Below are 23462 nucleotides of genomic sequence, written 5' to 3'. Positions count from 1 at the left end.
AAATAAGACTATTCCGTATCAGAGGCCTTTTTGGACAATTGTTATATGGTGGCCTTGAAATGTACATTCCCAGATAATATCACATCACCATTGATATATAGTCAGTGTATTGGTTAGTAGGCCTAAGGTTAAAAGAGTAATATAGTTAATGTGAAATCATGTAGCTAAGCTTGATGTTATTAGGAGAGTTGGGAGAGCCCCTATTAATGGCCAAGGACTGGGTTTGACGACATGACAGGCGTGTGTTTGGTGGGTCGTTATGTGTTGTCATATAAATAAAGGCTTACTAATAGCATAAAGGCATAAACTTAGATGATGGCCACAGCAAATTCGAGAGTGATCAGTAGAATTAGAATAATAAAGGTGATTGAAGCTGTGGGATGGTTAATAGTTGATAATAGGGTGGCTCCTCCAATTAAGTGTATAAGTAAGTGACCAGCTGTAATGTTGGCTGTTAAACGTACAGCTGATGCCATTGGTTGAGTAAGTAGACTGATGGTTTCGATGATTACTAGTATAGGGGTAAGTGAAATGTGTGTGCCTGGTGGTAGGAGGTGAGCTAAGGAGTTTTTAGTTTTAAAGTGGAAGCCTGTGATTACTGTGTCTGCTCATAAGGGGATTGCTATACCGAGGTTTATTGATAGTTGAGTAGTTGATGTAAATGAGTGGGGGTAGAAGCCCAAGGAGATTGATTAAGGCAATAAAGAGAATTAGGAATATTAGCATAAGGGATCAGGTTCATCCTTTAATATTATGTATGATTATTATTTGGTTTAGAACAAGTTGAACTAGTCACTGTTGAATAGAAATCAATCGGTTATTGATGAGACAGTTGGAGGTTGGAAGGAGTGTGGTGGGAAACAAGATGATTAGTGCTGCTGTGGGTAAACCTAGGATTGTCAGGGCAATAATGAGGTGAACAGATTTTCACTCATTTTAGTTCTCAAAGGTTGTCACGTTTTTGTGTTTTAATTAATTTTGGTGTAGAGGGTGTATGGTAAATGAACTTTGATAGTTTTAATTGGATAATGGAGAATAAAGTTATGATTGTTGATATAATAATAATAGGTCATGTGGAAGTATCTAGTTGAGGCATTCACTGTAGAGAGGTGTGATTTCTCTCAGTCTTTAACTGAAAATGTTAATACTGGGGTAGGGTTACAGTGATATTATAGTGCGGATATAGACCAAGTTTTGAAAGTTTTTAATGGGACTAATTCTAGAATAATAGGTGTAAAACTGTGGTTACAGCCACCAATTTCTGAGCATTGTCCATAGTAGAGGTCATGTAGCAGTTAAGGCAGATTCGTTTAAATGTCCAGGGGTTGCATCTGGTTTTAACCCTAATGAGGGAATAGATCATGAGTGCAAGATGGTGTGCATGTCAGGATAATCGGAGTAACTTCGAGGCATACTATATAGGCTGAGAAAATGCTGCAGGAAAAAAGTTAAATTGACACCTATATATGATGGCAAAGTGAATTTTAGCATATATTTGATTAAGTGTATAACCTGAAAATAGGGGGAATCAGTGGACAAAGCCACCTATAATAGCAAATACGGCTCCTATTGATAAGACATAATGGAAATGGGCTGTGATATCATATGTATCATGTAAAACAATATCTAGTAATGAATTTGCTAGTGCAATGCCGGTTAGACCTCCTACTGTGAAAAGAAAAATAAATCCTAGGGCTCAGAGTATTGCAGGAGATCATTTGATGTTACCAATGTGTAGTGTAGCTAATCAACTAAAGACTTTGACACCAGTAGGAATAGCAATACTTATAGTAGCAGAGGTGAAGTATGCTTGTGTATGTACATCTGTTCCTACTGTAAATATGTGGTGAGCCCATACAATAATCCCTAAGAAGCCAGTTGATGCTATGGCTCATGCTATGCCCATATACCCAAATAGCTATTTTCCAGAGTAGTATGTTACGATATGGGAAATTATCCTGAAGCCTGGCAGGATGAGGATACAGACTTCAGGGTGACCAAAGAATCAGAGTAAGTGCTAATATGTGATAGGATCACCTCCACCAGCTGGGTCAAAAAAAGTAGTATTAAGATTGCAGTCACTTAACAGTATAATAATGCTGGCGGCTAGGACTGGGAGAGAAAGGGGTCGGAGAACTGCTGTAATTAGGACTGATCAGACGAAAAGGGGTGTGTGACTTTGGGACATAGCTGGAGGTTTTATGTTAATAATTGTGGTGATAAAGTTAATGGCCCCTAAAATAGAAGAAACACCTGAAAATGGAGTGAGAAGATGGTTAAATCTACAGAGGCTCCTGCATGTGTTAGGTTTCCTGCTAAGGAGGAGGGGGTAGACTGTTCTGCTGATTCCAGCGCCAGCCTTTATTATAGTGGATACAAGTAATAGTAGGAAAGAGGGTGAGCACGGTCAGACACTCATATTATTTATCTGGGAAAATGCTATGTCGGAGCGCCAATTATCAGAGAGATTAACCAGTTGCCAAAACCTACAATTATAATTGGTATTACTATAAAGAAAATTATGACAAATGCAAACAGCTTCACAAAATGATTACATAGCTCAAGGGTGGAAGTGAGACATAACTGCTGCCTAATTTCTGTGCCTGCATGGGCCTAATAACTTAGTGGTAGTTTACATTCCTCAGATTAAAAAATTTCTGCCTGGTGCCATGGCTCATGCCTGGAATCTCAGAACTTTGGGAGGTGGAGGCAGGTGAATTGCCTGAGCCCAGGAGTTCAAGACAAACCTGGACAATGTATCGAAACCTTGTCTCTAGTAAAAATACAAAAGTCAGCTGTATGTGGTAGTGCATGCCTGTAGTCCTGGCTACTCAGGAGGCTGAGGCAGGAGGATCGCTTGAACCTGGGAAGTCAAGGCTGAAGTAAGCTGTGATTGTGCCACATAAAGATGGGAACAGCAGACACTGGAGACCACTGGGTGGGGGGAGGGAGTGGGCCAAGGGTTGAAAAACTACCTATTGGGTACTGCGTTCACTGCTTAGGGGATGTAATCAGTCCTACCCTAAAACTCAACATCGTGCAATACACCCATGTAACAAATCTGCACATGCAACCCTTGAACCTAATAGTTGAAGTTTTCATAAAATCAAATAGTTCCTCATTATGGATGCCCAGTCATAGTTGAAAATTGTAGGTATCTAGAAGGATTCAGTAGTGAACTATGTTTATTCAAGACTTTTTAGGTTAATGTGTTTTTAAATGTTTGTTTTGCAATTTTATATGTTGATGTCTCATGGTATAGGATAGGCTACCTCATTTTAGTTAATTGTGTTTTTGTTTGGATTTATATGTTATAATTCTGTATGTCAATATTCAACTTCATACACTTTAAGCCAGTGTACAACAAAAATCAAATATGAATCAGCCATATGTCTGTTGCCACTATAATTATCTTCATGTTTGTTTGCCTGTATAAATATTACCCACATTTTAAAATAATTTGTATATAATGGTTATTTTGGTTGGTGATAGATGGTTATTTTCTCTTGTGTTGGTGAGCAGTCGTGGAAATTGTCTTAATTTCCACACGTGTTTATTGGTGAATATTATCTTGGTGTGAGAAACATTTTGTGATTTGGAGGTAAGTTTTGAAAAGCTTCCTAACTCTATTGTACCTTTATTTATTTTTATTTTTCAAAAATACACACCAATATGTACAATCTTAAATAATTCAAATTATGTAGTTTAGTTTATGTTACATATACTGACACTGTTAGCAATATATCTGTAGACAGTTTTCTATTTTTATGTTATTTCATTGAAACAGAGTCTTACCCTGTCACCCAGGCTGGAGTGCAGTGGCACAATCTCAGCTCTCTGCAATCTCCTGGGTTCTTATTTTCCTGATTACACTTAGTTGTCTGTGTTCCCATCTTACATATAGAGCATAATTGAGATGGTTATTTTGATTTTTTTTTCAGTTAATTCTCCTGGCTCAGCCTCCTGAGTAGTTGGGATTACAGGTGTGTGCCACCATGGCTGGCTAAATTTTGTATTTTTAGTAGAGATGGAATTCTACCATGTTGGTTAGGCTGGTATTGAACTCCCAACCTCATGTGATCTGCCTGCCTTGGCCTCCCAAAGTGCTGGGATAAAAGGCATGAGCCACCTGCCCAACCTAGAATGTCTTTATCTTGTTAAACTAATACACAATCCATGTGAATCCTATTTCCCATCACCTGGCCCTTTCCAAACATTATTCTGTTTTCTCTTTTTAATAGTGTAACTACTTTAGATATCCCATATAAGCAGACTCATACAGTATATGTCTTATTTTTGGCTGGCTCACTAAATTTAACATAATGTCATCACGATTTATGTTTATGGTAGATGTAAGAAGATTTCTTCCTGACGGGAGGAAGTTGTGCACCTCCAGAGGCCGCTGAGAGGCGAGACCTGGGCTGGGAGAAGACGATTTGAGGATGACTTGGGCCTGCAGAGGCCCCTGGGAGACAAGCGCGGGGCCCTCAGAGGCTGTTCTCCAGCCACAGCTGGGTCTGTGCAGGCCACCAGGAAGCAGAAGGTGGGCCTACAGAGCTCTGGCTGGAGAAAGGTTTGGGCCTAAAAAGACTGCTGGGAGCTGGGCAGGAGCTGAGCCCAAAGAGGTTGCTTGTTGCAAGGCGTGAGTCAGGCCTGTCGATGCAGCCAGGTGGAAGGGTAAGGGCTGGGACTGGAGAAGCCACCACAAGGGAGGCCGAGAATGGGCCTCTACAGGCCAACGGGAGGCAGAAGCTAGCCCTGAAGGGGCCCTCTGGAGGCTCTGTGTTGTGCCTGGAGAGGCCCCGGGAGGTCAGGGCTGGGCCTGGAGAGGCCGACTTCAGGATCATGTGGGGACATCCAGAGGCCACGGGAGGCCCAACCTGGACCTAGAGGAGCCACCTGGAGGAAGTTGGGGGCATGGAGACTCTGTCGGAGGGCAGGAGCTGAGTCTCCTGGAGAGGCCACCGTGAGGTCCGAGCTGGGCCTGGAGAGCATGGCTTGAGGAAGTTTTGGGCCATACAAAGGCCACCAGGAGCTGGGCGGGAGCTGAATCCAAAGAGGTTGCTATGAGGCAAGAGTTGGGCCTGTAGATGCAGCCGGGAGGAAGAGCTGTGCCTGGAGAGGACACCATGAGGCTGCAGCTGGTTCTGGAGAGGATGATTGGCCAAGCTTCTGTGCCTAGACAGGCTGCCAAAAGGGGACCATCCTGGCCCAGAAAGGCCATTTTGAGGGGTGAGCTGGGTCTGAGGAGGCCATCAGGAGGCAGAAGCTGGGCCTGTCCAAGCTGCCAGAAGGAAGGAGTGTAGGACTGGGGAGGTCACAGTGAGGCTGCGGCCTGGGCATGGGAGAGTCTGCTGTGAGGCAGATGCTGGGCATGTATACGGGCCTTCGGGAGGCAGGAGGCTGGGACTGGAGAGGCTGAGTGGAGGTCAAGTTCTGGGCCTGAAGAGGCCGCCAAAACTCAAAAGTGAGGTCTGGGAAGGCCGCCAAGAGGCACGAGCTGGGCTGAGCCTAAGGAGGTAGGTGGAGCTGGGCCTGGAGAGGCTGATGGGAGGAAATTGTGCACATTGAGAAGCCGCTGAATGGCAATAGCTGGGCTGGGGTAGGCTGACTTGATGATGATTTGGGCCTGCAGAGGCCACCGGGAAGCAGAAGCTGGCCCAGGAGAGGCAGACTTGAGGGCAATTGGGCCTGCAGAGGCTGCCGGGAGGAAGAGCTGGGCCTGGAGAGGCCGACTGGAGGAAGTGCAGGGCCTGGAGAGGATGCAAAGCAGCAAACACTAGGTCTGGAAAGGCTGCTGTTGAGGCATCAGCTCGGCCTATAGAGGCCACTGGGAGGCAGGAACTGGGCCTGCAGAGGCCGCCGAAAGGCAGGAGCTTAGCACGAGGGGGCCAGGATGAGGCAAGAGGTGGGCCCAGAGAGGGCCCACTGCAAGGTAGAGGCTGGGTCTGGAGAGGCCGCCCACAGGCAGGGGCTGGGCCTGGAGAGGCCATGGGAGGCATGAGCTGGGCCCCAATTGTCTGGCATGAGGGAGGACCTCAGACCAGAGAGGCCAGTGTGAGGCAGGAGCTCACAACTCTGGACGGGCCGAGAAAGGCATGAGTTGGACCGAAACAGGTCATGGTGTGAGAGGAACTGGACCTGTCGAGGCTGCTGGGAGGCCAACAGGCAGGAATCTGACCCCGGGAAGCCGCTGTGAGGCGAGAGCCGGGGACAGAGAGGCCCCTGGGAGGAAAGCACGGGGCCCGCAAAGGCTGTTCTCCAGTCAGAGCTGGGTCTATGCAGGCCACTGGGAGGCAGAAGGTGGGCCTACAGACCTCTGGCTGGAGAAAGGTTTGGGCCTACAAAGGCTGGCGGGAGCTGGGCAGGACCTGAGCCCACAGAGGTCGCTTGTTGGGAGGCGGTAGTTGGGCCTGTCAATGCAGCCAGGAGAAAGGGGAAGGGCTGGGCCTGGAGAGGCCGCTGTGAGGGAGGCCGAGAATTGGCCTCTAAAGACCAATGGGAGGCAGGAGCTGGCTCTGGAGGGGCCCACTTGAGGCCCCGTGTTGCGCCCAGAGAGGCCACCAGGAGGCTGGAGCTGAACTTGGAGAGGCCAACTTCAGGACAATATGGGGGACTGCAGAGGCCACCAGGAGGCCCAAACTGCCTAGAGGAGCCGCCTGGAGGAAGTTTGGGGGTCTGGAGACTCCATCAGAGGGCAGGAACTGAGCCTCCTGGAGAGGCCACCGTGAGGCCTGAGCAGGGCTGGGAGAGCTTGATTTGAGGAGGTTTTGGGCCTCCAAAGGCTGCCAGGAGCTGGGCAGCAGCTGAGTCCGAAGAGGTTGCTGTGAGGGAGGGGTTGGGCCTGTAGATGCAGCTGGGAAGAAGAGCTGGGACTGGAGAGGATGCCAGGAGGCTGCAACCAGGTCTGGAGAGGCCGACTTGAGGAGCTTTTGGGCCTGGAGAGGCCACCAAAAGTGGACAAACTGGGCCTGGAAAGGCCATTGTGAGGGGTGAATTGGGCCTGAGGAGGCCGTTGGGAGCCAGGAGCAGGGCCTGTCAAAGATGCTGGGTGGCAGGGGCTTCATACTGGTGAGGCCGCAGTGACTTTACAGCCTGGGCATGGGAGGGTCCACTGTGAGGCAGAGACTGGGCCTGTATATGGGCCTTCGGGAGGCAGGAGGCTAGGCCCGGAGAGGCCGACTGGAGGTCATCCTCTGGGATTGAAGAGGCCACCAAAAGTCAAAAGAGGGGACTGGGAAGGCCACTGAGAGGCACAAGCTGGTCTGGGCCTAAAGAGACCATTGGGAGGTGGAGGAGCTGGGCCTGGAGAGGCTGATGGGAGGAAGTTGTGCACCTAGAGAGGCCGCCGAGAGGCAAGAGCTGGGCCATGGAAGGCCGACTTGAGGATGAGTTGGACCCGCAGAGGCCACTGGGAGGCAGGAGCTGACCCCAGAGAGGTCAACTTGAAGGCAATTTGGGCCTGCAGAGGCTGCCTGGAGGAAGAGCCGGGCCCGGAGAGGCCAACTGGAGGAAGTGCAGGGCCTGGAGAAGATGCAAAGCAGCAAACGCTAGGCCTGGAAAGGCCGCCATCAAGGCATGAGCTTGGCCTGCGGAGGCCACTGGGAGGCAGGAGCTGGTCCTGCAGAGGCCGCCAAAGGGCAGAAGCTTGGTCCGAGGTGCCACGTCGAGGCAAGAGGCGGGTCCGGAGGAGGGCCCACTGCGAGGTAGAGGCTGGGCCTGGAGAGGCAACCCACAGGCAGGGGCTGGGCCTGGAGAGTCCCCTGGGAGGCAAGCGTGGGGCCGGCAGAGGCTGTTCTCCACTCGGAGCTGGGTCTGTGCAGGTCACCAGGAGGCAGAAGGTGGGCCTACAGAGCTCTGGCAGGAGAAAGTTTTGGGCCTACAAAGGCTGGCGGAAGCTGGGCAGGACCTGAGGACACAGAGGTTGCTTGTTCGATGCAGCCAAGAGGAAGGGGAAGGGCTGGTCCTGGAGTGGCCGCCATGAGGGAAGCTGAGAATGGGCCTCTACAGGCGGATGGGAGGCAGGAGCTGGCCCTGGAGGGGCCCAATGGAGGCCCTGTGTTGCACCTGGAGAGGCTGCCGGGAGGCCGGAGCTGTGCCTGGAGATGCCGAATTCAGGATGATGTGGGGGCCTGCAGAGGTCACTGGGAGGCCCAAGCTGGGCCTAGAGGAGCCGCCTGGAGGAAGTTTGGAGGCCTGGAGACTCCTTTGCCAGGCAGGAGCTGAACCTCCAGGAGAGGCCACCGTGAGGCCTCAGCTGGGCCTGGAGATCTTGGCTTGAGGAAGTTTTGGACCTATGAGGGCTGCCAGCAGCTGGGCGGGAGCTGAGTCCAAAGAGATTGTTGTGAGGCAGGAGTGGGGCCTGTAGACGCAGCCGGGAGGAAGAGCTGGGCCTGCAGAGGATGCCAAAAGCGGACAAACAGGGCCAGGAAAGGTGTTGTAAGGGGTGAGTTGGGCCTGAGGAGGCCATCAGGAGGGAGAGGCTGGACCTGTCAAAGCTGCTGGAAGGCAGGAGCTTCAGACTGGGGAAGCCGAAATGAGGCTGTGGCCTGGGCGTTGGAGACTCCCCTGGGAGGCAGAGGCTGGGCCTGTATATGGGCCTTTGGGAGGCAGGAGGCTGGGCCCAGAAAGGCCGACTGGAGGTCAGGTTCTGGGCCTGAAGAGGCCACCAGATGTCAAAAGCGGGGCCTGGGAAGGCTGCCAAGAGGCACGAGCTGGGCTGGGCCTAAAGAGACCATTGGGAGGCAGAGGAGCTGGGCCTGGAGAAGCTGATGGGGGGAAATTGTGCACCTAGAGAGGATGCCAAGAGGCGGGAGCTGGGCCGGGAGAAGCTGACTCGAGGAAGACTTGGGCCTGCAGAGGCCGCCGGGAGGATGAGCTGGGCCTGGAGAGGCTGACTGGAGGAAGTGCAGGGTCTGTAGAGGATGCAATGCAGCAAACGCTAGGCCTGGAAAGGCCACCGTTGAGGCATGAGTTTGGCCTACGAAGGCCACTGGGAGGCAGGAGCTGGGCCTGCAGAGGCCGCCGAAGGGCAGAAGGTTGGACCGAGGGGGCCACGGCGAGGCAAGAGGTGGGCCCGGAGAGGGCCCACTGTGAGGTGGAGGCTGGGCCTGGAGAGGCCACCCACAGGCAGCGGCTGGGCCTGGAGAGGCCAAGAGAGGCGTCAGCTGGGCCCCAATGGGCCAGCGTGAGGGAGGACCTCAGCCTAGAGAAGCCAGTGTGAGGCAGGAGCTCACACCTCTGGGCGGGCCGTGAGAGGCGTGAGTTGGGCTGAAACAGGCCATGGTGCGGGAAGAACAGAGCCTGTCATGGCTGCTGGCAGGCAGGCAGGCAGGAACCTGGCCCTGGAAAGCTGCCGTAAGGTGAGAGCCAGGCCTGGATAGGCCCCTAGGAGGCCAGCGTGGGGCCCGCAGAGGCTGTTCTCCAGTCAGAGCTGGGTCTGTGCAGGTCACCAGGAGGCAGAAGGTGGGCCTACAGAGCTCTGGCTGGAGAAAGGTTTGGGCCTACAAAGGCTGGCAGGAGCTGGGCAAGAGCTGAGCCCACAGAGGTTGCTTGTTGTGAGGCGGGAGTTGGGCCTGTCGACACAGGCAGGACGAAGGGGAGGGGCTGGTCCTGGAGAGGCTGCCATGAGGGAGGCAGTGGCTGGGCTTCTACAGGCTGATGAGAGGCAGGAGCTGGCCCTGGAGGGACCCACTTAAGGCCCCATGTTGCGCCTGGAGAGGCTGCCATGAGGCTGGAGCTAGGCCTGGAGAGGCCAACTTCAGGACGATGTGGGGGCCTGCAGAGGCCACTGGGAGGTCCAAGCTGGCCCTAGAGGAGCCACCTGGAAGAAGTTTTGGGGCCTGTAGACTCTGCCAGAGGACAGGAGCTGAGACTCCTGGAGAGTACACCGTGAGGCCTGAGTTGGCCCTGGAGAGCTTGGCTTGAGGAAGTTTTGGGTCTATAAAGGCCACCAGGAACTGGGCTTGAGCTGAGTCCAAAGAGGTGGCTGTGAGGCAGGAGTTGGGCCTGTAGACACAGCCGGGAGGAAGTGCTGGGCCTGGACAGGCCACCAAAAGGGGACAACTTGAGCCCGGAAAGGCCATTGTGAGGGGTGAACTGGACCTGAGGAGGCCATCGGGAGGCAGGAGCCGTACCTGTCGAAGCTGTCAGATGGCAAGAGCCTCAGACTGGGGAGGCCGCAGTGAGGGTGTGGCCTGGGCATGGGAGAGTCCGCTCTGAGACAGAGGCTACGCCTGTATACGAGCATTCGGGAGGAAGGAGGCTGGGCCTGCAGACTCTGACTGGAGGTCAAGTTCTGGGCCTGAAGACATCACCAAAACTCAAAAGTGGGGCCTGAGAAAGATGCCGAGAGTCACGAGCTGGGCTGGGCCTAAAGAGGCCATTGGGAGGCAGCAGGAGCTGGGCCTGGAGAGGCTGAAGGGAGGAAGTTCTGCACTTGGAGAGGCCACTGAGATGTGAGAGCTGGGCCACAGGATTCCAACTTGAGGACAACCTGGGTCTGCAGCAGCCTCTGGGAGGCAGGAGCTGTCCCCGGAGAGGCCAACTTGAGGGCAACTTGGGCCTGCAGAGGCTGCCGGGAGGAAGAGCTGGGTCTGGAGAGGCCGACTGGAGGAAGTGCAGGGCCTGGAGAGGATGCAAAGCAGCAAACGCTAGGCCTGGAAACGCCACCATGGAGGCATGAACTTGGCCTAGGGAGACCACTGAGAAGCAGGAGCTGGGCCTACAGAGGCCTCCAAAGGGCAGGAACTTGGCCCGAGGGGGCCACAGTGAGGCAAGGGGCGGGTCTGGAGAGGGCCCACAGCGAGGTAGAGGCTGTCCATGGAGAGGTCACCCACAGGCAGGGGCTGGGCCTGGAGAGGCCACAAGAGTCTTGAGCTGGGCCCCAACAGGCAGATGTAAGGGAGGACCTCGGCCTAGAGAGGATAGTGTGAGGCAGAAGCTCACACCTCTTGGCGGGCCGCAAGAGGCATGAGTTGGGCCGAAACAGGCCCCGGTGCAGGAGGAGCTGGGCCTGTCGAGGCTGCTGGGAGGCATGCAGGCAGGATCCTGGACCCGGGAAGCAGCCATGAGGCGAGAGCCAGGCCTGGAGAGGCCCCTGTGATGCAAGTGCGGGACCCATTGAGTCTGTTCTGCAGCTGAAGCTGGGTCTGTGCAGGCCACCGTGGGGCAGAAGGTGAGCCTACAGAGCTTTGACAGCAGAAATGTTTGGGCCTACAAAGACTGGCTGGACCTGGGCAGGAGCTGAGCCCAGAGAGGTTGCTTGTTGTGAGGTGGGAATCAGGCTTGTCGATGCAGCCAAGAGGAAGGGGAAGGGCTGGGCCTGGAGAGGATGCCACTAGGGAGGCCAAGAATGGGCCTCTACAGGCCGATGGGAGGCAGGGGCTGGCCCTGCAGGGGCTCACTTGAGGCCCCATGTTGCACATGGAGAGGCTGCTGGGAGGCCTGAGTTGAGCCTGGAGAGGGCGACATCAGGACGATGTGGGGGCCTGCAGAGGTCGCCAGGAGGTCCAAGCTGTGCCTAGAGGAGCTGCCTGGATGGAGTTTGGGGTCCTGGAGACACCATTGGAGGGCAGGAGCTGAGCCTCCCGGAGAGGCCACTGTGAGGCCTCAGCTGGCCCAGAGAACTTGGCTTGAGGAAGTTTTGGGCCTACAAAGGCTGCCAGGAGCTGGGCGGGAGCTGAGTCCAAAGAGGTTGCTGTGACGCAGTAGTTGGGCCTGTAGACGCAGCCGGGAGGAAGAGCTGTGCCTGGAGAGGATGCGGGGATGCTGCAGCCGGGTCTGGAGAGGCCAACTTGAGGAGCTTCTGGGCCTGGAGACCCCGCCAAAAGGGGACAAACTTGGCCCGGAAAGGCGGTTGTGAGGGATGAGCTGGGCCTGAGGAGGCCATCGGGAGACAGGAGCGGGGCCTGTTGAGGCTGCCGGAAGGCAGGAGCTTTGGACTGGGGATGCCAAGTGAGGCGGCAGCCTGGGCGTGGGAGAGTCCGCTGTGAGGCAGAGGCTGGGTCTGTATTCGGGCCTTTGGGAGGCAGGAGGCTGGGACCAGAGGGGCCGACTGGAGTTCAAGTTCTGGACCTTGCGAGGCTGCTGAAATTCAAAAGCGGGGCCTGGGAAGGCCGCCAAGAGGCACGAGCTGGGCTGGGCCTACAGAGGCCATCAGGAGGCACAGGAACTTTGCCTGGAGAGGCAGAAGGGAGGAAGTTGTGCACCTTGAGAAGCCTTTGAGAGGCAAGACCTGGGCTGGGATAGGCCGACTTGAGGATGACTTGGGCCTGCAGAGGCTGCTGTGAGGAAGGAGCTGGCCCTGGAGAGGCCGACTTGTGGGCAACTTGGGCCTGCAGAGGCCACTGGGAGGAAGAACCAGGCCTGGAGAGGTTGACTGGAGGAAGTGCAGGGCCTGGAGAGGATGCAAACCCGCAAACGCTCAGCCTGGAAAGGCTGCCATCGTGGCATGAGCTTGGCCTATGGAGGCCACTGGGAGGCAGGTGCTGGGCCTGCAGAGGCCACCGACGGGCTGCAGCTTTGCCTGAGGGGGCCACGGCGAGGCAAGAGGCGGGCCCGGAGAGGGCCCACAGAGAGGTAGAGGCTGGGCCTGGAGAGGCCGCTCACAGGCAGCAGCTGGGCCTGGAGATTCCACAAGAGGCATGAGCTGGCATGCAATGGGTTGATATGGGGGAAGACCTCGGCCCAGAGGTACCAGTGTGAGGCAAGAGCTCACACATCTGGGTGGGCCGTGAGAGGCATGAGTTGGGCTGAGACAGGCCACGGTGCCAGAGGAGCTAGGCCTCTTGGGACTGCCGGGAGGCAGGCTGGCAGGAACCTGGCCCCACGAAACCACTGTGAGGTGAGAGCCAGGCCTGGAGAGGCCTGTGGGAGGCAAGCGCGGGGCCCTCAGAGGCTGTTCTTCAGCCAGAGCTGGGTCTGTGCAGGCCACCGGGAAGCAGAAGGTGGGCCTACAGAGCTCTGGCTGGAGAAAAGTTTGGGCCTAAAAAGACTGCCGGGATCTGGGCAGGAGCTGAGCCCAAAGAGGTTGCTTGTTGGGGGGCGCGAGTCGGGGGTGTCGACGCAGCCAGGTGGAAGGGGAAGGGCTGGGCCTGGAGAGGCCTCCATGAAGGAGGCTGAGAATGGGCCTCTACAGGCTGACGGGAGGCAGGAGCTGGCTCTGGAGGGGCCCACTTGAGGCCCCGTGTTGCGCCTGGAGAGGCTGCCAGGAAGCCAGGGCTGGACCTGGAGAGACCAACTTAAGGACCATGTGCGGACCTCCAGAGGCCACCGGGAGGCCCAAGCTGGGCCTAGAGGAGCCACCTGGAGGAAGTTGGGGGCCTGGAGACTCTGTCAGAGGGCAAGAGCTGAGTCTCCTGGAGAGGCCACTGTGAGGCCTGAGCTGGGCCTGGAGAGCATGGCTTGAGGAAGTTTTGGGCCATACAAAGGCCACTAGGAACTGGGCAGGAGCTGAGTCCAAAGAGGTTGCTATGAGGCAGGAGTTGGGCCTGTAGACGCAGCTGGGAGGAAGAGCTGTGCCTGGAGAGGACACCATGAGGCTGCAGCCGGTTCTGGAGAAGCTGACTAGCTAAGCTTCTGTGCCTGGACAGGCCGCCAAAAGGGGACCATCCTGGCCCAGAAAGGCCGTTTTGAGGGGTGAGCTGAGTCTGAGGAGGCCATCAGGAGGCAGGAGCTGGGCCCGTCCAAGCTGCCAGAAGGCAGGAGCGTAGGACTGGGGAGACCACAGTGAGGGGCGTCCTGGGCATGGAAAAGTCTGCTGTTAGGCAAAGGCTGGGCCTGTATATGGGCCTTTGGGGGTAGGAGGCTGGGCCTGGAGAGACTGACTGGAGGTCAAGTTCTGGGCCTTGAGAGGCCGCCAAAATTCAAAAGTGGGGCTGGGAAGGCCGCCGAGAGGCATGAGCTGGGCTGGACCTACAGAGGCCATCAGGAGGCAGGAGAAGCTGGGCCTGGAGAGGCTGATGGGAGGAAGTTGTGCACTCTGAGAGGCCGCCGAGAGGGGAACCTGCCCCAGGAAGCTGCCATGAGTCGAGAGACGGGCCTGGAGAGGCCGCTGCGAGACAAGCATGGGACCTGCCGACACTGTTCTCCAGCTGGAGCTGGGTCTGTGCAGGCCACCAGGAGGCAGAAGGTGGGGCTACAGAGCTCTAGCTGGAGAAAGGTTTGGGCCTATAAAGGCTGGTGGGAGCTGGGCAGGAGCTGAGCCCACAGAGGTTGCTGGTTGCGAGGCGGAAGTCGGGCCTGTTGATCCAACCAGGAGGAAGGGGAAGGGCTGGGCCTGCAAACGCTGCCACAAGAGAGGCCAAGAATAGGCATCTACAGGGCGACGGGAGGCAGGAGCTGGCCCTGGAGAGGCCACTTGAGGCCCCATGTTGCGCCTGGAGAGGCCACCAGGAGGCCGGAGCTGGGCCTGTAGAGGCTGACTTCAGGATGATGTGGGGGCCTCCAGAGGCCTCCAGGAAGCCCAAACTGGGCCTAGAGTAGCTGCCTTGAGGAAGTTTGGGGGCCTGGAGACTCCGTCGGAGGGCAGGAGCTGAGTCTACTGGAGAGGCCACCGTGAGGCCTGAGATGGGTCTGGAGAGTTTGGCTTGAGGAAGTTTTTGGCCTACAAAGGCCACCAGGAGCTGGGCGTAAGCTGAATCCAAAGAGGTTGCTGTGAGGCAGGAGTTGGGCCTGTAGACGCACCCGGTAGGAAGAGCTGGGCCTGGAGAGGATGCCAGGAGGCTGCAGCCAGGTGTGGAGAGGCCGACTTGAGGAGCTTCTGGGCCTGAAGAAGCCACCAAAAAGGGACAAACTGGGCCCAGAAAGGCCATTGTGAGGGGTGAGCTGGGCCTGAGGATGCCATTGGGAGGCAGGAGCCGGGCCTGTCGAAGCTGCCGGAAGGCAGGAGCTTCGGATTGGGGAGGCTGCAGTGAGGCGTGGGAGAGTCCACTGTAAGACAGAGGCTGGGCCTGTATATGGGGCTTTGGGAGGCAGGAGACTGGGTCCGGAGATGCCGACTGGAGGTCAAGTTCTGACCCTGAAGAGGCCACCAAAAGTCAAAAGCGATGCTTCGGAAGGCCACTGAGAGGCACGAGCTGGGCTGGGCCTAAAGAGGTCATCGGGAGGCAGGAGGAGCTGGACCTGGAGAGGCTGATAGGGGAAAGTTGTGCCCACGGAGAGGGTGCCAAGAGGCGAGAGCAGGGTGGGAGGCAGCTGTGTTGAAGAAGACTTGATCCTGCAGAGGCTGCCAGGAGGCAGGAGCTGGCCCCAGAGAGGCTGACTTGATGGCAACTTGGGCTTGCAGAGGCTGCCGGGAGGAAGAGCCGGGACTGGAGAGGCCGACTGGAGGAAGTGCAAGGCCTGGAGAGGATGCAAAGCAGCAAAGGCTAGGCCTGGAAAGGCCACTGTTGAAGCATGAGCTTGGCCTACGGAGGCCAAGGAGCTCAGCCTGCAGAGGCCATTGAAGGGCAGAAGCTTGGCCCGAGGGGGCCACAGTGAGGCAAGGGGCAGGCCCGGACAGTGCTCACTGCGAGATAGAGGCTGAGCCTGGAGAGGCCGCTCACAGGCAGGGGCTGGGCCTGTAGAGGCCACGAGAGGCATGTGCTGGGCCCCAGTGTACTGGCATGAGGGAGGACCTCAGCCCAGAGAGGCCAGTGTGAGGCAGGAGCTCTCACTTCTGGGTGGGCCACGAGAGGCATCAGGTGGGCCGAAACAGGCCACAGTGTGGGAGGGGCTGGGCCTGTCGAGGCCACCGGGAGGCAGGCAGGGAGGAACCTGGTCCCGGGACGCCACCGTGAGGCGAGAGCCGGGCCTGGAGAGGCCCGTGGGAGGCAAGCGCGGGGCCCGCAGAGGCTGTTCTCCAGCCGGAGCTGGATTGGTGCAGGCCACTGGGAGGCAGTAGGTGGGTCTACAGAGCTCTGGCTGGAGAAAGGTTTGGGCCTACAAAGGCTGGCAGGAGCTGCTCAGGAGCTCAGCCCACAGAGGTTGCTTGTTGCAAGGCGGGAGTCGGGCCTGTCGATGCAGTCAGGAGGAAGGGAAATGGCTGGGCCTGGAGAGGACGCCAAGAGGGAGGTGGAGAATGGGTCTCTACAGGCCGACAGGAGGCAGGAGCTGGTCCTAGAGAGGCCCACTTGAGGTCCCGTGTTGCACCTGGAGAAGCTGCCGGGAGGTCGGAGCTGGGCATGGAGAGGCCGAAATCTGGACAATGTGGGGGTGTGCAGAGGCTGCTGGGAGGCCCAAGCTGGGCCTAGAGGAGCTGGCGGGAGGAAGTTTGGTTGCCTGGAGACTCTGTCAGAGGGCAGGAACTGAGCCTCTTGGAGAGTCCACCTTGAAGCCTCAGCTAGGCCTAGAGAGCTTGGCTTGAGGAAGTTTTCGGCCTACAAATGCCACCAGGAGCTGGGCATGAGCTGAGTTCAAAGAGGTTGCTGTGAGGCAGGAGTTGGGCCTGTAGATGCAGCCGGGAGGAAGAGCTGGGCCTGGAGAGGATGCTGGGAGGCTGCAGCCGGGTCTGGAGAGGCCGACTTGAGATTTTGGGCCTGGAGAGGTGGTCAAAAGTGGACAAAATGGGCCCAGAAAGGCCGTTGTGAGTGGTGAGCTGGGCCTGAGGAGGCCATTGGGAGACAGGAGTGGGGCCTGTCGAAGCTGCCGGATGGCAGGAGCTTCGGAGTGGGGAGGCCGCAGTGAAGCTACGACCTGGGCATGGGAGGGTCCACTGTGAGGCAGAGACTGGGCATGTATACGGGCCTTCAGGAGGCAGGAGGCTGGGAAAGGAGAGGTGAACTGGAGGTCATGCTCTGGGATTGAAGAGGCCACCAAAAGTCAAAAGTGGGGACTGGGAAGGCCACTGAGAGGCAAGAGCTGGTCTGGGCCTAAAGAGACCATCGGGAGGCAAGAGGAGCTGGGCCTGAAGATGCTGACGGGAGGAAGTCGTGCACCTGGAGAGGCCACCAGGAGGCAAGAGCTGGGCCATCGGAGGCCAACTTGAGGACGACTTGGGTCCGCAGAGGCCACTGGGAGGCAGGAGCTGACCCCAGAGAAGTCGACTTGAAGGCAATTTGGGCCTGCAGAGGCCGCCTGGAGAAGAGCCGGGCCTGGAGAGGCCAACTGGAGGAAGTGCAGGACCTGGAGAAGATGCAAAGTAGCCAATGCTAGGTCTGGGTAGTCTGCCACCGAGGCATGAGCTCGGCCTGCGGAGGCCAGTGGGAGGCAGGAGCTGGGCCCGCAGAGGCTGCTAAAGGGCAGAAGTTTGGCCCGAGGGGGCCACAACGAGGCAAGAGGCAGGCCCGGAGAGGGCCAATGGCGAGGTAGAGGCTGGGCCTGCAGAGGCAACCCACAGGCAGGGACTGGGCCTGGAGAGGCCGCAAGAGGGATGAGCTGGGCCCCAACGGGCTGGTGTGAGGGAGGACCTAGGCCCAGAGAGGCCAGTGTGAGGCAGGAACTCACACCTCTGGGCGGGGCACGAGAGGCATCAGTTGGGCCGAAACAGGCTACAGTGTGGGAGGGACTGGGCCTGTTGAGGCTGCCAGGAGGCAGGCAGGCAGGAACCTGGCCCCAGGAAGCCACCGTGAGGCAAGAGCTGGGCCTGGAGAGGTCCCGGGAGGCCAGTGTGGGGCCCGCAGAGGCTGTCCTCCAGCCGGAGCTGGGTTGGTGCAGGCCACCAGGAGGCAGAAGGTGGCCCTACAGAGCTCTGGCCAGAGGAAAGTTTGGGCCTACAAAGGCTGGTGGGAGCTGGGCAGGAGGTGAGCCCACAGAGGGTGCTTCTTGAGAGGCGGGAGTCAGGCGTGTCGACGCAGCCAGGAGGAAGGGGAAGGTCTGGGCTTGGAGAGGCCGCCATGAGGGAGGCCAAGAATCGGCCTCTACAGGCCAACTGAAGGCAGGAACTGGCCCTGGAGGGGACCACTTGAGGCCCTGTGTTGCATCTGGAGAGTTGGCTGGGATGCCGGAGCTGGGCCTGGAGAGTCTGACTTCAGGATGCTGTGGGGGCCTCCAGAGGCCACTGGGAGGCCCAGGATGGGCCTAGAGGGGCTGCCTGGAGGAAGATTGGGGGCCAGAAGACTCCGTCAGAGGGCAGGAGCTGAGCCTCCTGGAGAGGCCACAGTGAGGTCTGAGCTGGGCCTGGAGAGCTTGTGGCGAGAGTTGGGCCAGGGGAAGCTGACTCGAGGAAGACTTGGGCCTGCAGAGGCCACCGGGAGGCAGGAGCTGGCTCTGGTTGAGGGCAACTTGGGCTTGCAGAGGCCGCTGGGACCGTGAGCCGGACCTGGAGAGGCCAACTGGAGGAAGTGCAGGGCCTGGAGAGGATACAATGCAGCAAACGCTAGGGCTGGAAAGGCCGCTGTCGAGGCATGAGCTTGGCCTACGGAGGCCACTGGGAGGCAGGCACTGGGCCTGCAGAGGCCACCGAAGGGCAGAAGCTTGGACCAAGGGGACCACAGTGAGGCAAGAGGCGGGCCCAGTGGGGGCCCACTGCGAGGTAGAGGCTGGGCCTGGAGAGGCCACCCTCAGGCAGGGGTTGGGCCTGAAGAGGCCCAGCGGTTTCGCAGGGCCAGGTTCCTCCCTGCCAGTGAGTTTGTCCCCTTTTGGTGGCCTCTCCAGGCCCAGAAACTCCTCAAGTCGGCCTCTCCAGACCTGGCTGCAGCCGGGGGGAAGAGCTGGGCCTGGAGAGGATGCCAAAAGGGGACAAACTGGGCCTGGAAAGGCCATATGAGGGGTGAGCTTGGCCTGGTGAGGCCATCCGGAGGGAGAGGCAGGGCCTGTTGAAGCTGTCGGAAGGCAGGAGCTTCGGACTGGAGAGGCTGCAGTGAAGCTTCGGCCTGGGTGTGGGAGAGTCCACTGTGAGGCAGAGGCTGGGCCTGTATATAGGCCTTCCGGAGGCAAGAGGCTGAGCCCAGAGAGGCTGATTGGAGGTCAAGTTCTCTGCCTGAAATTTCACCAAAGGTCAAAAGTGGGGCCTGGAAAGGCCTCCAAGAGGCACGAGCTGGGCTGGGCCTAAAGAGGCCATTGGGGTGCATGAGGATCTGGGCCTGGAGAGGCTGACGGGAGGAAATTGTGCACCCAAGAGTCCACCAAGAGGCGAGAGCTGGGCTGGGGGACTCCGACTTGAGGACGACCTTGGCCTGCAGAGTCCACCCGGAGGCAGGAGCTGGCCCCGGAGAGGGTGACTTGAGGGCAACTTGGGCCTGCAGAGGCCGCCGGGAGGAAGAGCCAGGACTGGAGAGGTCAACTGGAGGAAGTGCAGGGCCTGGAGAGGATGCAAAGCAGCAAACGCTAGGCCTGGAAAGGCCGCAGTCGAGGCATTAGCTTGGCCTATGGAGACCACTGGGAGGAAGGAATCGGGCCTGCAGAGGCTGCTGAAAGGCAGAAACTTGGCCCGAGGGGGCCACGGTGAGGTAAGAGGCATGCCCGGAGGGGGCCCACTTACAGGTAGAGGATGGGCCTGGAGAGGCCACCCACAGGCAGCAGCTGGGCCTGGGGAGGCCACAAGAGGCATGAGCTGGGACCCAAAGGGCTTGCGTGAGGCAGGCCCTTGGCCCAGAGAGGCCAGTGTAAGGCAGGAGCTCACACCTCTGGGAGGGAAGCGAGTGACATGAGTTGGACTGAAACCGGCCATGGTGCAGGGGGAGCTGGGTCTCTCAGGGCTGCTGGGACGAAGGCAGGCAAGAACCTTACCCCAGGAAGCCACTGTAAGGCAAGAGCCAGGCCTGGAGAGGCACTTGGGAGGCAAGCACAGGGCCATCAGAGGCTGTTCTCCAGCCAGAGTTTGGTCTGTGCAGGCCACTGGGAGGCAGAAGGTGGGCCTACAGATCTCAGGGTGGAGAAAGCTTTGGGCCTACAAAGACTGCTGGTAGCTGGGCAGGAGCTGAGCCCAAAGAGGTTGCTTGTTGCGAGGCCGGAGGCGGGCCTGTCGACGCAGCCAGGAGGAAGGGGAAGGGTTGGGTCTGGAGAGGGCGCCACAAGGGAGGCAGAGGCTCGGTCTTTACAGGCAAACGGGAGGCAGGCCTGGCCCTGGAGGGGCCCACTTGAGGTCCCGTGTTGTGCCTGGAGAGGCCGCCGGGAGCCCGGAACTGGGCCTGGAGTGGCCGACTTCAGGACGATGTGGGGGCCTGCAGAGGTGGCTGGGACTCCCAAGCTGGGCCTAGAGGAGCCGCCTGGAGGCAGTTTGCAGGCCTGGAGACTCCGTTGGAGGGCAGGAGCTAAGCCTCCTAGAGAGGCTACCGTGAGGCCTGAGCTGGGCCTGGAGAGCTTGGCTTGAGGAAGTTGTGGGCCTACAAAGTCTGCCAGGAGCTGGGCAGGCGCTGAGTCCAGATGTTGCTGTGAGGCAGGAGCTGGGCCTGTAGATGCAGCCGGGAAGAAGAGCTGGGGAGGACCCCGGGAGGCTGCAGTCGGATTGGGAGAGGCCGTCTTGAGGAGCTTCTGGGACTGGAGAGGTCACCAAAAGGGCACAAACTGGGCCCGGAAAGGCTGTTGTGAGGGGTGAGCTGGGCCTGATAAGGCCATCCGGAGGGAGAGGCAGGGCCTTTTGAAGCTGTTGGAAGGCAGGAGCTTCGGACTGGGGAGGCCTCAGTGAGGCTGTGGCCTGGGTGTGGGAGAGTCCGCTGTGAGGTAGAGGCTGGGCCTGTATGTGGGCCCTTGGGAGGCAGGAGGCTCAGCCCGGAAAGGCTGACTGGAGGTAGTAAGTTCTGGGCCTGAAGAGGCTGCCAGATGTCAAAAGCGGGGCCTGAGAAGGCCACCAAGAGGCACGAACTGGGCTGGGCCTAAAGAGGTCATCGGGAGGCAGGAGGAGCTGGGCCTGCAGAGGCTGATGGGGGGACGTTGTTCACTAGGAGAGTATTATTTACTTATTCATTGAGATGGAGCTTCGCTCTTCTCTTGGCCTCTCAAAGTGCTGGGATTATGGGCATAAATGTAAAAATTCTTTTTTTTCATTTCTGTTTCTTTTTCTTTCTTTCTTTCTTTTTTTTGAGATGGAGATTCAATTCTGTTCCCCAGGGTGCAGTGCAATGGTGCTATCTTGGCTCACTGCAATCTCCGCCTCCCAGGTTCAAGTAATTTTTCTGCCTCAGCCTCCCAGGTAGCTAGAATTACAAGCATGTGCCACCACAGCCAGTTAATTTTGTATTTTTATTAGAGACAGGTTTTCTCCATGTTGGTCAAGCTCGTATCGAACTCCAGACTGCAGGTGATCTGCCCGTCTCAGCCTCCTGAAGTACTGGGATTACAGGCGTGAACCACCACACCCAGCGGAAAGTAAGAACTCTTATAAAGTATGCTGCAGTAATATGAGATAGGTGCTTGAATAGAGTCTGGACCCTGTTCTATTTCACATATATTATTTTCCTCCACAGCAGACACACATCATGTTGAAGGCTACTGATCATCTTTTGCTAGCCTCACCAAGAGAAGCATCAATATGCCAATTTCCAGCCTACCGTGCAGCAAAAATGCTGGCCTCAGAACTAGGCTCCACTAATCAGATATACCAGTATGAGTTTTTAATTCATATTAGCCACTGGAAAAAAAGGCTTTTTGCAAGGTTTCCCTAATTGCTGGTGGAGGGGATGAAACAGCTGACTAGAGTTTGGTGCAGCAGAGGCAACAGAGGTATTTACCCCAGTGGCTTAAAGGCAGAAATGGCCCTGGGGACAGAGGAGAGGCAGCACCCTCTGGTGCTCATGATAGCAATGACACACTTTCACCTGGCCATTTGTGCAGTGCAATTTAGGCCTTGCTCCTGAAGGCTGATCCTCAGTACTGGTCCTGCAAACCTTTGCCCAGTTATCTAAATTACTCAGAATTTTTCCCCACCCCTCTGTTGAACATGTGTATTATCTCCACCTAGCTTCAACATTTGGAACCTTTTACTATGTTTACTTTATCCCTCGCTGCTTGTGTGCATATATTTCTCATTTTATTCCTATTACTGCTATACCACTTGAAAGTTGAGCTCTTGACAGTTAGCTCCTAAAGACTTCAGAATACATCTCCTAAAAGTAAGTGTAATCTCTGACAAAACCACAATACTGTTATCAAACCTAAGAAAATTATCAATATCATAACTCTCTCTGGAGTACAACCCATATATAAATTCCTCCACTTGGAGAATAACTCCAATAACTGTTCTTTTCAAAGCAGGACCCGATCCAGTTTCACTATTGCAGTTAATATTCCTTTAGTCTGCTGTTTTTCTTTTAACAATTCATTCATGACATTGAATTTTGAAGGGTAAATCAGTGGTCTCATAGGCTGTACTACATTCCTGATTACCCTAATAGTTTCCTTGTGATGTTGTTTAATTTATTCTTCACTCTCCTTGTATTTCCTGTAAATCTTAAATGAGGGCTAGATGCCTGATTAGTTTCAAGTTAACTTTTTTGGAAAGCATATTTCATAAGTGGGCTTTTATGAATACATACCACATTACTGACATGGGTTCCACTCTTGGTGGTATTATGTTTGGTCACTTGGTTAGGATGATCACTGCCAGACTTCTCCACTGTAAATGTACATTTTTGACTTTAGCAGGTAATCTTGTAGTACGTAATCTGTACTTTGCCATCTGTGCACATCTTTTTCTTTAAATGATTTTTGGCTGGGCACAGTGGCTCACGCCTGTAATCTCAACATTTTGGGAGGCCGTGGTGGGTGAATCAACTGAGGCCGGGAGTTTGAAACCAGCCTGAGCAACAGGGAGAAACCCTGTCTCTACTAAAAATACAAAATTACCCGGGCGTGATGGTGCATGCAATCCCAGCTACTTGGGAGGCTGAGGCAGGAGAATCGCTTGAATCTGGGAGGCAGAGGTTGTAGTGAGCAAACCTCTCTACAATGGAGATCATGCCATTGCACTCCAGCCTGGGTGAAACTCCATCACAAAAAAAATTAAAAATTAAATTAATTAACACTTTTCACCACACAATTGTTGTGTCTACTGGTGCTTTTTACCTGGCAACATCTTTTTAACAAACTGTTTTTGTCCTATGTCAGCCCAAATTAGTACCTGTTGCTTGCAGCTATGAACTCTGATTTACTGAGCTATCACCTGTGAATAAGAAACGGCCTGCAACTAGAAGACCTGAGTGTTAGTTTGGGTTCATTAACTGGCTGTGAGACCCTGAACAAGTGCTTGACCCTGAGTGTGGTGCTGTCAGATACACTGTATAAATACAGTCAAAATACACTTCCCTGGATTTAGTAAATTTTCTCTTCTGCTCACTTTGTTCCATGCCTCTTTTTCTCTGGGAACAAGATGGGAAAAGGGATGAAGAGTTCTACTACACCTCACACAACGTTGCCCAATATCAGTCTAAGAAATCCAGTGAGTCCAGTTCTCAAGCTTCATGTAATTCAAAGACCAATGCAAAGGGAGCCTATTCTTTTGGGATCTTGCAGCTTGGTGGACTCTAATGTATGTAGCTTTTGTTGGATGCCTGCATGTGGATTTCTCATTTACAATTCCAGCATGTGTTATTTTCTGTATTGTAAGC

General features: G+C 55.9%; 1 pseudogene; it reads right to left on the bottom strand.

The window, feature by feature from the left end:
• Nucleotides 1–257: 257 nt before the first annotated feature.
• On the bottom strand, nt 258–1278 carry LOC119622729 (ATP synthase subunit a-like; annotated as a pseudogene).
• Between the last annotated feature and the right edge of the window lie 22184 nt (nt 1279–23462).

Source organism: Chlorocebus sabaeus, chromosome 21 (genome assembly GCF_047675955.1).
Source record: "Chlorocebus sabaeus isolate Y175 chromosome 21, mChlSab1.0.hap1, whole genome shotgun sequence".
NCBI classification, from domain to species: domain Eukaryota; kingdom Metazoa; phylum Chordata; class Mammalia; order Primates; family Cercopithecidae; genus Chlorocebus; species Chlorocebus sabaeus.
The sequence above is the reverse complement of the archived record's forward strand: the minus strand, read 5'-3'. Positions and strand labels throughout refer to the sequence as shown.